This window comes from Ammospiza caudacuta, chromosome 3 (assembly GCF_027887145.1).
Source record: "Ammospiza caudacuta isolate bAmmCau1 chromosome 3, bAmmCau1.pri, whole genome shotgun sequence".
NCBI lineage: Eukaryota > Metazoa > Chordata > Aves > Passeriformes > Passerellidae > Ammospiza > Ammospiza caudacuta.
Window position 1 is genome coordinate 42,669,091 of NC_080595.1, and position 16,179 is coordinate 42,685,269.

Sequence of the window (16,179 nt, forward strand, 5' to 3'; positions counted from 1 at the left end):
AACGAGCTCATTTCTGTCCCAGAGATTCTACAGAACAGATGAGTCCACTCCACTGTGGGGCTCCTTATGGCTGAGAGGAAGAATTGCAGGTGTCTGAAATTATCTGGACTTTATGAACCAACAGAGTCGATCTGAAGGGTTCATGCATGCCTCTATGTCAAGATAAATGAACATTAAGTAAATTTAGGCTGGAGGGAAGGCAAAGACAGCCTCAAGCCTGACAAAGATGAGATACAAAACACAAAACTGACCACAATGGAAATTGATCTATGTGAGAACAAAACTGTTTCACCCAAGTTTAACTGTGAGTTTGCCCAAGTTTTGACACTCAGAGTCAAAGAGTAATTGAGCTGCACTGACTTAAGGAAATTAAGCATTCAGAAAGCAAAGGTAGTGAGTACCATCTTCCTGGGCTTGAAATCGTTATCAGCTTGAAGCTAATTCTGCTATTCCTCCTACGGCATCGTAATTTTTATTTAGGAAATTCATGCTCTGTATCTAGTTCTGCACTGAACTTTGAAACTGAAACTTCTACTCTTAAGGGCTAGAGAGGACCTGCAGCTTTCAATCAGGTCAGCAGGTTTTGTCAGTTTTAGATTAGAAAAAGCTGAGAGAAGAAACCAAAGCAGAATTGTCCAAATATGATTTCCTGAGTTTTTTTTTCTTTACTTTTCTCAGTCCAAAAGTGTAACTGCAAACCAGGAGCAGTAGGATGATAGGCTGAATTGCTGCTGCTAGTTTCTTTTGAGCTTTTAGTTATGGTGTGTTTGGTAATTTCACACGAACAGTTCATTAATAAACTGGCATCCCAGTACCACTGCAACAGCAAGGCACCCTGCAGACCACCAGCTATAGCAAAATAACATTCCTCTCCAGCTTTTATTCTGGTACCACTGTTAGCAGGATTGAGGTGGGTTTTTTCCTCCTCCCTGTGCAAAGAACAATTAAAAGACGGGTATGTAAAGTGTCTCCTGGCTGCAGCCTGGCTAGGAGGGGCCAGTTTTCTTCCGGCACCAATGGCAATGTGCAAGGAGAAGCACCCAACTGGCAGAGTTTCAGTGGCTGAAAAGGAGAGGCTACACACAGTAGATTTAGCTCAGAACACAGGAGGCTTGCCAATACATTGACTTCATATCGCTGGCATTCAAGCAGTTAAACACAACTGCGAGCTCTGGAAGATTTCCCACTCCTTGCTGAAGCTTCTCCCCAGTACACTGGTAACTGGTAAACAGATGGTACAACAGATACGGTGTCAGCTCTCTCCTTGTTGGAATTGCAGCTATCCAACATTTAGTCAACCTGCCTACTGTGAGGAATGACTGAATTAGAAGTAAAAACATGCTTCCATTTCCCTTTCAGTTTTAACTACTGCATATACACAGTCTGTGCCTTTTGTATCTCTAACATAGTCCAAAATTCACTTTTCTCACGGGAGTCTCTCTCTCTGTAACTCTCCCATCCTGGCTGTTGTGGCAAAAGGTAGTAAAAACTCCCCTCTTTTCTGTCTCCTGCAACCAGTCTGGGATAAACAGTCATTCACACTGGCAGCATTTTCCTCCTCCAAGCTGTATCCAAGGAAGAATACAGACACTGCAAACAGTGTCATGAACTCCAGCACTCACCAACCAGCAAGACTGCCAGAAGCATCTGGCACTACTTTGAGGAAAAGTTTTCAGTTTGTTTCTAGTTGGGCTTTCTCTGGCAGCCTTACTGCCATCTCTGAGTCCCCTTCAGCCTTCTCTGCAGCTTCACCGAACTCTGCTTCTTGATCAACATTTCTTGCACCCTCCTCTAACCCTTTGTTCTCTCCTGTGACTCCCACATCACATTTCCCTAACTATACACACTTTCATTGGCCTCCCACCCTTCTGTCCTCTCATAAAAAGGCTGGTCTTCCCTGCATGAAAGGCTTTATTTCATTAATACCTTGTTGCCTGCTTCCCCCAAAGCCTCTGTCCCAAAGCCGAACAAAATCACATCTTGTTCTTAATTATGTACTTCTAGCAAAGCATATATTTTCTTTTATAAATGCTTTGTATCAAGACATAACTATGATTTGGAACAACTTGCCAAGCAAATCTCCATTTTCTTTATGAACCAAGCTTGTTAAAAGTCACTTGACATGGATAAAAAGCACAAGGTTTTAAACAGGCTCCATTACCTTTGCCAGAAATGGATACAGCAAGGTTTGGGGAATTTTATGTCTGTGTTTTTAGTTCCAGGCTAGTCAGTATATTATGGAAAACAGACCTGCCTCCAGTTACCTAGAGACTGCATAACCAGGGGGGGTTCAAGTGACACTGTAAAACCACTCCACAGGAATACCATTCAGTTCCTCAGTTCAGCAAACCCTGTTGGTGAATTTTCCTCCCTTATAAATTGCACTTGCCTATTCATTACTTCCCATATTGCATAAGAAAAAGAAAAGAAAAAGGAAAAAAGCTTTATAAATTTATGGAGATTTATACCCTTATTACATCTGAGATTTAAACACACAGTCAGAAAAGTCAAAATTATATTTCTTCTGCTTCCATTCCTTTATCTGTTATTTCCCCATCATAAAGGTATACTCTTTCCTGTGAGCCCTGACGTCAAGCACATATGGACAAAAAGCTTTGTTATTTTCAAAATGCTGCTGCAAGGCCAAGTTCAGCAGCTCAGCCTCATAGCCTTCTCCTGTGATACAGCAAAGTATTTGTTACTACTTTCACGAGTGAACTGTGCCTGCCCAAAGTGCAAAGTTCTTCTTTGCTTCAGTGCCTAAAGCTTGGCTCCTTTTCCAGAGAGACCAAATTCCTGTAAACACCCTCCCTTCTCAGGGAGCTGCACCTCTGCAAAGTAAACAGTGTTCATGTGGGTGCCTAAATGCATGTCCAAGTGTGTCTTTAGGCACCTGAGTCTGGAAATGCCAGTCTGAGCGAACAGGCCCTGTTTGTGCCATGAATCACTCTGCTGAGCAAGGTTAGGACAGAGGAATACCCAAGTCTTAATTTAATTCTCTCAACCATCCTGCTGCATAAACGAGAAACCCAACTGGGAATCTTAGTTACAGTAATATACTCTCTAAACATATTGTATTCATTTATTTGAATTACTTTAGGAATAGAATCACCAGCCGGGAGAACAAAAACAATCCTGCACAAAAGGGATAAAGGCTTCACAGCCTGGTGTAAAAAGAGTCCTCAGAATGCACCACATTTGGATCCAAGGACTCCTGTGGGTTTCCCAGAGCCCCAGCAGCCGACAACACCATACTGCAAACCTACTCCCCTTTTCAGATTTTTCTTAGCTACCTTCTTTTCTACCTGCATTCAGATGACAAAGTGTTTGAGCATGAATTATCATCAGTATGGATATGTGATTTTATGCCCTTAGTCTCCATTCTCCTGCTGCACACAGGTCACCTGATCATCCACTTCAGCAGAGGGGGAGTGTGCCAGAGCTGACAGTCCATGTCTTTCATAATCTCCTTTTTGGTATGATAGAGGGGACATATTTTAATCTTCTTCAGTCCCTGCCCTTCACCCAGTAGAATCAGACTGAGAGAAAATGGTATGTAAACTAGCAGAAACTCTTTGGAAAAAAACCAATTACAGCAAAAGCAGGGCTGCTCTCAAGCTTAAGCCCCTCTGCACAGCCTGGTGGCAGCCAGAGCCAGAATTAAACTGAAATAGCAGCCATCAGACAGATCTTCATGTAAGGATGTACCAGTTGTAAAACAAACACATTTGTCAGGGAAAATATAGAGATCTGAAGTTAAGCCCAGTTTTGTTTTTTCAGTTTGACCTAGCAGCTTCCCAAGACTGCCTTTTGGGACACCAACTTCCTTCTTCCCTTACATCTGCAAAGGACAACCTCAGAAAAGAGAAGAGAAACATTTAGAAAAGCTTTGCATAAAACCATTCCCAGACAGAGCTCTCTGTAGAGCCCAGAAGGACAGGCAATATCATCGGTTTGCCAGGTCTGACGAAGCAACACAACCACTTAGACGTGACTGTGTTTGTTTGTCTCACTGGTAGCACAGCCCTGAATCCTGCTGTCACATGCCTCTGAGCACTTCAGGCCAGGGAATGTCTCTCAAGATTGTTGGTAAATTCTTATCTGTATTACAGTTGCAGAGGTGACGCTTGCAGACGTAACCCTGAGCAAATCTGAGCCAGGCGGTAACCCTGGTAATTTGGAGGGGGATGGGGAGAACGGCAGCAGCCAGCTGGGAGCTGATCAAGATGCCTCATGCACAACCATTTGCCTTCTACAGCTGCTAGGGCTCAAGCTAGGACCTGTACTCAGCAAGACAGGTTATGAACACACAGAGGAAAGGTGATTGCTGCCTGAAAATGCTCCTTGGTGCCACAAAATAATACTTCTTTTAGCTCCCTTTCCTTGATCTGCACTGCTCAGTGCCACTGCAGTGAGGCCTGATTTGTACTTAGAACTGGCTGACATGCTGAATGAAAAAGCCCACTTGAAAAGACACACCCTTTTTGCTCATTCCAAAACCTGCCATGTGTTGTGGTGGTGGCCTTTATTCACACAATACCTAAGGCCCTCGGTGTGTTTCACCAGTAAGATCCTTCTCTCTGATTATGAGGACTCAGTGATGTCGGCTGAGTGTGCTTGTCACGTACAGGAGGCAGAGCCATTAGCATAGATCATCATCAAAAGACACTTAGACAAATTTGCTTCACCTCGGGCTTGCCTCGAGCTACCACATCACTTGTCTGCTTTCTGCAGCTCGGTTCAGGTGCAATAACTCTTCCAGCTGTGGAACTCAGCAAGACACCTGAACCCAGCCAATATTCCACTGGGGTGGATTATTTCAGCCCTTTCACAATAAGCAGAAAACCCATATGACTAGTCTGCATTTATTGCTTTTAACAATTTTGCTTTCCCCTGCCTATATACTGTTCCTTGACCTCTAAAAATCTGAGGAGTAGAGGATATAATTGGGAAATGCATAAAACTTAATTTAGCAGTGAAGTAAAATTTTATAAAAGTAAAGAAAGAGTACAGCCAGATTTGGCCTCTTTTTTTTTTTTCCCTTCTCATAAACAGCTAAAATTAGCCAAAACCTACAACTTCAGGGGAAAGGGGAGCAGCGAGGAGTAGGGGGCAAATGCAGAACTATTCCCATGTCAAGTCACATCTAGTGAAAATGTTTGGCCAGGAAGACCAGGAAAACCAGAAATGCAAGGTTTTATATTAACATTTTCTAACTGTAATCATTTCAGAAATACTGATATGCTTTATTTCCACACTATTACACATGTCAGAGTTTTTCTATATCACAGAATTTTTTAAATAAATAAAAATTAAAATGAGGAAAAGAAGTTAAAAATATTAAGTCGATTGAAGACTGAATGTTTCACATTTATATAAAATATTTGGAATTCCCGCTCTGCCATTTTTATGATTTGACAACTAATCCAGGAAATCCTGGTTGTAGGAATGCTTTAACTAATGCACCAGTCTATTTGCTGAAGTTCTAAATTGAAAATGTTCTCTCCCTCAGGTAATGTAACCTCACCTTGAACAAGGCCAGCAGAAAAACAAATTGTGGGGTGTCTACCTATTTTCCCTATGTGAAAGCTTATTAACCCATTTCACTTGTAGTGGTGTTCATGTTTGCACCTGACAATAAAGTGCTCTCAAATCCAAGAGAAAACTGTTTTAGATCTCTGCTTTCTTCACGCATCTCTGGAGAACTAATCTGAAAAAGCTCCTCTGGGTTCTTCAACCAGGAGACAAAATTACAGCATTTGCTAACAGTTTCCTGCCATGTTCGGGCACAGGACTTTTCACCAGCTGAGAGAGAGCAAGAATTACTACCATCCATTGTCTTCTCAAGGAATAGGCAGTTTAGAGACAAGAAAAATCTCCATACCCTACCTAATTACCTACTCAGCTCTGCACAAAGCAGGCAGTGGATAATATGAAATGAAACTGCGAACAGCTCTCATTTTCCTGAGCAGCTAAAGTGCAGTTTCAAACATGCAATAGATATTTTACCTTTACCATTAACAAGCAGAATACATAAAGTATGACTGCCTTGATATCCGCTGGGCACTCGAGCTTAGACTTTCATTAACGACCTCGTTAGCAATAAGAGATACACAGTGTGCTGCATTATGAAAATGATCATAAACCTGTGCTTTTGGGAGCTACTGTACATCAGCTATATGCCTGTTTCTTTGAACTTACTGGAGGTAATCTAATCAAAATGCTAACAAACCTGTTTTCATATGATCACAGAAAAAACCCTGCACATAAGAAAAACAAGTGATAAGCCACAGATACTCCTAATTGTCGTTTCATGCACATTAGAGTGATGCTGAAGAAGACAAAACCAGCAGACACGACTGCCGTCAAGAAAGCACAATCCAACACTCCCAGAGGCTGGAGTTAATATCTCCAATAGCTCAAGTTTTGGTTATTGATCAGCTCCACCTTCACCCCCACTTATTCTGAGCAGGCTCCTTACACTGAGCAGTGCCACACAAAATCAAATGTTAACAATTGCTGAGCATCTAAAAATCTCTCTAAGTCAATGGTGAGAGTTTCATCCTAGGAAACATTATAAAGTATGGAAGAGTAGAAAAAAACCTGAGGGGATGTGACCTCAAACCAAATTTAGTTTGAGAGAGAAAGGCTGCTTTTTTACTCCTCATGCCTTTCCACAAGTAGCTTCTCAATCCTATGGACCTCCTCAGCTAAGTCTCATTCTGAGGGACACTGGAGTGACCCAGAGAAAACTAGTTATTTTCAGACTTGAAAAATACAAGGCCATCAGCAATTTGCTTATCAACAGTAATTTGCAGTTTTCACTTTCTTGGTTGATGGCTTGGAGTTTATTTTTTTTAAATACCCACTAATCTGTCTTCTGTATTTTTCTGTATCATATATATTTTTCCTCTGGGTTCTTATTTCTTCCTCGTTGTATTCTCAGATCACCATTTGCCATCATTAAAATTTTATTCTGAAATTTAGGAAATGAGAGTTGCTGCATGGCTTGAAGCTTCAAATTCAAAAATAATTCAGTCATTGGAGGTAAAGAGATATATTTCTGTTTTGTTTGTTTTTTTTTTTTAATTTTTCTAGTTGAAAAGTAGTGTAATATCCTCTTGTGTGTGTCATGTGTCACAAGTTTCCATTTTAAAACACCATGCTCATAGGCCTGAGAACCAGAGGAATAAAAGCACTGAGACATTGTTTTTCCACTCTAGCAACACGAGGAATAAACTGTTTCCCTGAATACATTTTGGGGAAAAAAATAATAGTTCTTGGACAGGAATTTAATGTGCCGAGTTTAAATTCTCTGCAAATCAGGATTGCAGAATTGCCCACCTTTGAAACAATAGTTCTCAAGTAATACATCCTTCACTGAAACATTGAAAGTGATGCTGCTGGGAGAGAGACTGAATGCATGTAAAGTAAAGACATATTGCAAGATTTGATCAGTTCTGTCCAGCCTTCTTAAAGGGTTCTCAAAACATGGGATCTGAGCAGACATCATCTATCCGCAAAAGTTTGTTTAAAGTTAAAGGTTGTTTATTAAATATTATTTGTGCACTGTTAAACTTCAGAGGGAGAAATATTAAACGTGTCTGGGATTCACAGAGTACACAAAACAGGCACCAAAATTGTACAGTTTGATATATAACTTCCTATAGTGGATAAATCCATGAACATCTGCTAAATATGTAGAAGACTTATTACATTTTCATATGGTTTACTTAATATGTAGACTTCCCGATTTGGCAAACAAAGCCTGACTATGGGGAAAACTTATTTCATTATTTTAAACCCTTTTGGGTTTGAAATAACCTTTGAAGGATGCATGAATATTTTCTCAATACCTTCCCTGTCACCTGATGGAGGGGAATAGTGCTTGAACTGTTAAACTGGCTTAAATAGAGATTTTGTGTTCTGTTTAGAGGATGGAATCTTTGTAGTTTTCTCAGCAGCTCCCAGAGCAAGGTACAACCCTGCATATTATCTCTTTCCAGAATTTTGCTGATGGGTTCAGAAAGTCAACATAGATCCTAAAACAGTACAAGACCCTCCCAACCCCTGTGGGACAACTCAGCAGGTTCTCCTCCCAGGGCATAGTGAAGTCAGACATTTATTTTGGCATCTAGAAAACTCTTTCTGAAATGTGCAAGCAACTTGGTAAGTTCCCATAGTCTGGGAAACTGATGAAATACTGGATTTTTTTTCCTGCCAGGCAATAATGCTTTGTCAGAGGTAGAAATAGAAAATTTGGGCACAGGGAAATCCTGGTTTTGGGAAGTAAGGGAAATGAAGTTGCCTTCCCCCGCTTCATTTCTGTCATTCTTGTTCATGTAAATGAGCAGTTAAGCTTCATCAACAACAGAGAAATTGATTTCCCTTGTTTTGGATGAACATTTGAAAATGAAAGAAGCTCAATTCAGAAACCAGAGAAGGCTCAGATTTTTCCTGTTCAATGCCAGAGATGTGCATCTCCAGTACCTATCAAGAGCGTGGCTGAAAGTATATCAGGGACAGAGGGCTACTCTCCAGAAGCCTAACTAGCAGTTGCTGTCATTTACTTTATCACATGAGCAATCAGGAGTGGCTTTTAGCCCAGGAATTATCATAAATAGGTAAAATGTTTCTTAAACAAAAAGATAACTTCCCTCCTAGCAAGCTCTCCATACATATCACTTCTGATCTCAGGCTAATAAATCCTTTCCCTGAAATAGGCATACTTACATAAACAATCTTTCTTTCCCTTCTTTCTGACCCTTACTACATTCCTTTAAACTTTGTTAGAAAATGGGGCTTAATTTTAGGTGAATATTTGTTATCAGGAATTTGTAAATGGTTCTGGCAAGAATGTAGGAACAGGTGGATTTTGGAAGGAACATAGCCATACAGGATAACATTCAGCAGTTTAACTGAAATGCTGATTTTTCAGTACAGGCCTCCACTTCCACAGTTACTTCTTTCTGGAGAATTATTCTTGGACAATACCTCTAACTCTAAATGGCTGCTCTCAGCCATACAAACACTTAAGGTAATGTCAATTCAATTCTTCTTTTATACCCCTTAAATCCAGCTTCATCCCAAACTCACAGTCATGATTTGATGTCATAACTCACCCAGGTCTCCAGGACAGGCAGACCTTTTTACATAATTTTTTAAGCTTTCACTAGGTTCTCTTGACTGACCAGTGTCAGAGATTGACAAACCAGTATGTATACTGATAAAAGGGACACTTTCCTGCTAACTTAATATCTCAGCATCTTGGTGAAATAAACATTAATTTGAATGTACAATGCCCTGGGTCTGTTACTGTATTTCTTATTTAACATTTGTGTGTTAGAACCACAGATGGGCAGGCAATAAGCAATAGCTATTGGGGAAAAACATTATTACTCCTTGTACAAATACATCCCTAAGAAAACTTACAATGTTCTCCTGCCAAAATGGAACAGATAGCGATTTTCTTGCAGTCTGAGAAGTCCCAGATTACAGATGGTCAGCTGAATAGTGGCTCAAGTAATGCTAAGCAATAAACAGCTGCTAACAATGAGGAAATTGTGCTTACAAGGCCTGATTCAAAGCCTCTTGAAGTCAATGAAAATCATATAAACAAAAGTGAGTGCCCTACTGGCACCATTCTTTGGCAAGAAGCCAGAAAATCACATAACAAAATATTGTTTAATTCCCCCTACCAGAATACTCACTGCCTTCACAGGGCAACAAACTTTGATATCCAGGCAAATGTAGAAGCATCCTAGTGAAAGCAGCTGCATTTAAAATGCTGAAGTATGTTAAAATAAAAGCATTACATATCTTAAAGAGAATTATGTTTTCATTTAGAATGACTACAGACATTAAGGGATCTAGTTGATTTTCTCCCAGATCACAGGCACATTGTAGAAAAAATAATATCTATAATTATCTATAATATCTATATCTGTCTGAAATAACATCAGTATCCAATTTCGAAAGACCACTACCTGTAATCCTTCCTTTCATTACATATTTATTAGGAAATGACCCTACTCTTACTTAGAGTACCACCACTGTTATTCCTATTAATATGCATCTATGAAGAATGTATAAGAGACCAAGTGTCTACCTGGAGTGTTTTGCAGTCATTGCTTTAGCTGGATGAAGGTGGCTACCAACAAACAAGGAAGAAAGTCAGAGAGCTAGAGACAGCTCAGTTTTTGGAACACCATACCAAATAAATCTCTTGTGGATTTTCTTAAACCAACAAGTATGAAGTGGCAGGTATCCAATTTTTAAAGCCCTTAGAAGGAGCAGTACTGAAAGCCTAAACATAACATTTACAAACTTTCTATCCCTGTCCTAACCACAGTCCAGTGCCTGAGAAGATCATGGAACGGTTCCTCCTGGAAATGTCATATACTAAGGCACATGAAAAATAATGAGGTGACTGGTGACAACTACCATGGCTTCTTCATTAAGGGCAAACCATGCCTGAAAATATCAGTGACCTTCTAGGGTGGGGTTACAGCAATGGTGGACAAGGGAAGGGCAACAGAAGTCAATTACCCAGACTTGTGCAAAGCATTGGACACTGTTCTGCAAAATATCCTGGAAAATCAACTGGAGAGGCATGGATCTGATGGATGGACCACTCAGTGGGTAAGAAATTGGCTGGATGGTCGCACTCGGGGAGTTGTGGTCAATGGCTCAATGCCCAAGTGGAGACCAGTGATAAGTGGCATTCCTCAGGGGTTGGGACAGGAACTGGCACTGTTAAACATCTTTGTTGGCAACACAGACTGTGGGATTGAGCACACCTTCAGAAATTTTGTAGATAACAGTAAGCAGTGTGATGTGGTCAACAGGCTGGAAAAAAGGGATTCAGTCCAGAGGGAATTTGACAGGTTTGAGAGGTAGGGCTGTGCAAACCTCATGAACTCAACAAGGCCAAGTGCAAGGTCCTGCATCTGGGTGGGGTATTCCCAAGCACAGGTACAGGATGCAAGGAGAAGGATAAACACTAGCCCTTGGTATCTGTGGACAAAAAGCTCAATATGACCTGGCCATGTGTGCTTGCAGCCCAGAAAGCCAACTGCTTCTTGCCGCCTCTGACAAGGAGGCCAGTAATTATCAACCAATTATTTCAAGGAATGCCACGTTACAAATGGGAACTCATCCACTGAATTGTTTTATAGGCCAGTGCTGATCAATTTTGCATAGGCTGCTTTGTTTTTAGAGCTAATTTCTAATCCTAACTCACATCACAGACACACATCTCTGCTTGGATTAATTAAGATCTCAGAGAGAACCTTCAGTAATAGAGGGTAATGGACCAGATTTATAAAAGAGGCCATTTTTTCAGCTTGCTCAATTGCTCTGCTCTTCTAGGTGTCTTTTCAGTCTCAGGGACAGAAGAGGTACTTCTGTGCACCTTCGCAGATTCTCCCTTCTGCTGCAGAGTGTGTTTATGTTCCATAAATGAATGAATGCACGGGTGAATGCACACCTGAAGTCAGGTCATATGAAGCAAGGAATCCCTTTCGCTATTTGCATAGGCTGGAGGCAGGCATAGTGCAAATAACTTTTGCAGCTGTATCAACATTGTCCAATCTCTGCTTGCATTGTCCAAGTCATCCTGTTCTGAGGCTTCAGAAAGAGCTGTAAGACGTAGCTAATCACCTGATTTACTAATTATGTTGTGACAAAAAATGCAAAAGATTGGACTGGGAGCACCAAAGGACTAGAGGAAACCTCAGCAATGATGAGCATAACAGAGCTTAGACTGCCCAAGGGAAATATATTAACCAGCATAAGATGGGTGCTAACTCCAAGGGAGCCCTGATGGCATTTCTGACTGCCCCTGTCACTCACAGCATGCACCTGCCACTCCTGCCACCTGGGACTGACAGTTTTGGTTCAGAGCCAACTTGAAAGGGCACTTCTGTTGGGGAGCTCACCCCCAGGGATAACATTGTGTTCCTGCTGAGTGAAAGGTCTTCTGGCTGGTCTAGCACTTCCAGGCAAAATTCCTTCCCAGCACAATCTGGCCTGAAGCCCTGCTGTTACCATTACTATGCCATTATATCCTGTAGAGAGAGCAGGAGCTTTCCCAGTGTGGAATATTCTTCCACAGTTGCTGCTTTAGGCTGCCCTGGGCAAAAAAGACCAAGAGCATAAGACAGAAGCGCTCCTGCTATGGCTACCACCTGCCACAGAGGAAAACACACCTTCGGGTATTTTGGTTGAGAGCTGGGCAGCTCCAGGAAACTCCATTTTGATTTTTCAGTCTGCCATGATCTGTCAGCAGCCTGATATGAGCTAATCACATCTGCCCCAGAGGCTGACATGCAGCCTCTGGCCTATGGCATCCTGAAATGGAAGTGTTTGCTAGGAAAAAGATAAAAAGGGAAAAACAATCAGCTCCAGAATCCAGTTATGGATGATGTAAATGAAGGCACTGACAGATGCAGGAGGATGAAGCCCCACACACTCACCAAAAGTCCAGACAAAGGCTCCCACATGGGCAGAACAGTTCAGGTTTTCCACACATGCAATGCCACACAAAAACCAAGTAAAGGATTTCCCTCCCACCTAAATGAGTTTGCTGCGACAGGCATCACCTCTTTTTGAGAACACCAGACCAGAGGATGAAGACCCTCAACTCCACTTTTAGGGTATGTTTGGGTATCCTGGAACTCTGCCCAGGTTCCTAAAAGAGGTGGTCGTCTCCCTGAGGGCCTTGGACCTAAAGCACCAAGAGATCAGTGTCCAACAGGACACCAGTGGCACATCTAGGGACTAAATTCAGGTCTCCTGCACGAGGGCTCTCCCAAATTATAGATGTGCTTTGAGGCCACTGGACCAGCCTCACTTGTTAATAATTAGAAGTTTAATGGTATTACTGAAATTGCAACCAAATTTTACTCAGTTAGACTGATCAGTATCTAATTTTGAAAGTAGTTACATGTACTGACAGGATGATTACAGCTTTATTCACCCATTTTAGACTCAAATTTAAAATAAAATACACTGAGATTGTATCACATGATAAATTGTAGTCAGCTCTTGAGTCTATTTCTTTCAGATTTAATTCTAACATTGTGAAGCTGACAGCTTCACACAGCTTGAAAAAGGAGTATTATACACTCCTACAACAGAAGCTTGACAAAGGGACATTTGCTTTGAGGCCTGGAAGGTCCCAAGCTACTGGCTCCAAACCACAGTCTGGCTACTGATTCACTTTAAAAATCTGTCAAAAGCTCATATGTATCTACTTACAAATTCTCACTTGTATTCTTAGCTAGGAGAGACTAGCATGACAATAATTTCATGTATGGCTTAGAAAAGTCTTTAGACTTAGTACCAGTGAATTTCCCAGTGATGCTGTGCAACTCAGCCCATGACAGCAGAAGTGCCCAATTCTGACACACAAAGAGAACCTGGCAATCAGGTAAGCAAATGGTTCCAAATAGTCCTGTCTTGTTTCTAAGATGATCTTTCTACTGAACACAACCTACAGTAAAAAGAAATCTATTTTATATACTAATTGTGGTTGTCACCAGTTCAGAACTACCTGCTTAACCCATGTATGTTTCCACTCATATATAAAGCAATTCTTACATATGTGTGGCAGCAGCACACTGTTAACACATCTCCTTGCATTTAAAAATAAACCTGTCCAGGTGTGTACCGTACAAGCGCCCTTGACACGAGTTCCCATAGCACAGCTGTGCACATCCCACGTGTGCAGTTTCACCTGTGCTCTGAAGCTGCTACCACGTTTGCTTTCCCTTTGGTTTTGCAGTGAAGTTTCGCGTTTGCTTCTCTAAGCCCTCTTTTACTGGGCCTTGTTTCAGCGCTGGCCTCGCCGGAGCCGGGAGGGAAGAGGCGACTGCCGGAGAGTTTGTGCCCTCTGCTGTTCAGCGCTGGCTACGGAGCCCGGCAGGACGGGGCCGCCGCAGCATCCCGGCCTCGGCCGCCGCCGAACGCTCCTCGTTTCAGCTGGATAGAGCACCTCCCCTCCTCTCCTTCACCATTCCCAGCAACATGCTGGACATGGTCTCTTTTTAAGATCACTTGCACAGTTTACAGGCAAGATTTTAGCTTTGGGGATTATTTCAGCAACTCAGCAGTTTCCAAAACCGATGAAAACTCTGGATGTGGCATGACTTTGTGTTTTCATTAGTTCAAATCAGCAACATTATACAATGGTAACTTCAGAAAAACAAATAATTTATTGACCAAATTCTCTGAATGCCAAAGCTGAGGACATTTTTTTAGCCTATACTAAAGAGTACAGAAGCTCTCCTCAGCATGGTTTTCAGATGGCTTGTTCACATTTCCTCTTACCATGGCTGTAGTGAATTCTGCAAAATCCCAACTAAAATCAAATATGTGGGCATAACATTAACACTTAGGTATGTCCATGAGCACTAAATCTTTGCCAGAGATGACTCAATCATAAATTTCATCAGGCAAATTCTGAATAGAAAGCCAAGCTTACTCTCCAGTTTCTACAGTTCATTCTAAAGATTGTCAGATGTAGAGTTGTTCACTTTGGTGAGATTTAAGATAGTTTGCAAGGATTTTAGTGATCACAGTCCTCAATCAGCACCACTCCACTAAGCTGTATACCTGCTGCATTGCCATTGCTCAGGAACTCTCATTTTGGAAGAAGATTCTCACCTCAGCTCCTACAACTGAAAATGATACCAGATAACACCACCCCCTGTCATTTGGAGCATCCACACCTGAATAAGAGAGTTTTTGGAGGAGTCCAGTGGCATCTGTGCCTGTGACCTCTCAAACAGGCTCTTCCATCCTGCTTACACCCACGACCCTGCTACAGCAGCTCCTTTTTCTACTTTGCACTGGCTGCAGGCAAGTGATAAAGCTAGTTTAAATTCATATTCTGACTTTAAAAAGCAAGGTCCTTTTACTTATCCTTTTGGAGGAACCATTTTCCTCCAATTCCCACAACTTTTCCAGTGTTCTGATGGAGCTATTTCTTCTATGGTTTTTAAAGGAAAATACAGTGATGAAGATCTCATTTACAAAAGTGCCCGAATCTCAGCAAATTAATCTTGCACCATAAAATTCAAAAGAGTAAGTTACCGTTTTTCACCACTATAAGAAACCACCCTAAAAAAAAAAGAAAAAAAGCTCAAAGAAATGCCAAAAAACAGAAATAAACAAAATTTAAAAGGAAAAAGGGCAAGAGTTAACAAAGGACTGGGATTCAATAAACTGTTTCAGTGGAAAGTTAGGAGCCTAAACACTGAATCTGAGCCTAACAGCCCTTTGCTACCATTATATTCACTTGAATGTTGAGCACTGTGTCATTAAATGAGAGCATTCAGACAGCGCACTGCAGTAATAATTCAAAGTGTTTACATTTCAACAAAGCCTTCTCTTGTGTGTTCTTCTAACCATAACAGCAAGTTTAGACATTTTATAAACACAGCACATTTGTTTTTAATTAAGGAATTTCACAGCAGTGAACTCTGATCACTTAATATTACAAATCTGAAAGCATCACTATTACAGCATGTTAAGAGGTTATTCTCTGTATACTTCATACTCAGTGTAAAGTGACATTTCCCCCCCAAAAATGCCACAGGGCCAGCAGACATTGCACAAAGAGAACAAAGAGAGTGGCAATGTTCTCCTTCCCTGCAGCTCTGCAAGAAAGCGCTACCTGTGACTCAGGAGAATATGCACAGACACACTGCTTTCACGAATGATCATGATCAGCTTCTGCATCCCTGAGAAATTCTGTATCTTTTAAGCAAAGCATAGCTGAAATCAATACTCAGCTGCCAAGGAAAGCGGAGGGATTTTGCTTTAGTGCTGTGGGATTCATTTTCTTGACTGTCAATCATATGATAATTTTCACAATTCCAGCACTGCAGTCTAACAAGTGCAATAATCTGTGGCCCAGACCTCTTGCGAAGCAGAAGTGAATTAAGCTGAAAGACAGGACACAAGAAAGGAGGAAAGAAGCGTATGTTTCACCTGATTTGACCAGTATGTAATTTACACTTGAAAGGAAAACTGGGGAAAGCTGGATCTGGTAGAAACAGTTGGCAGCAGGGCCTGTTTGCAGCTAAGAAGCCAAAAGAAGGATTGTATGGCAACAAGTCTTCTGGTTCCTGCATGAATTTCAAATCACAGCATTATATTTAACCTCAGAACATC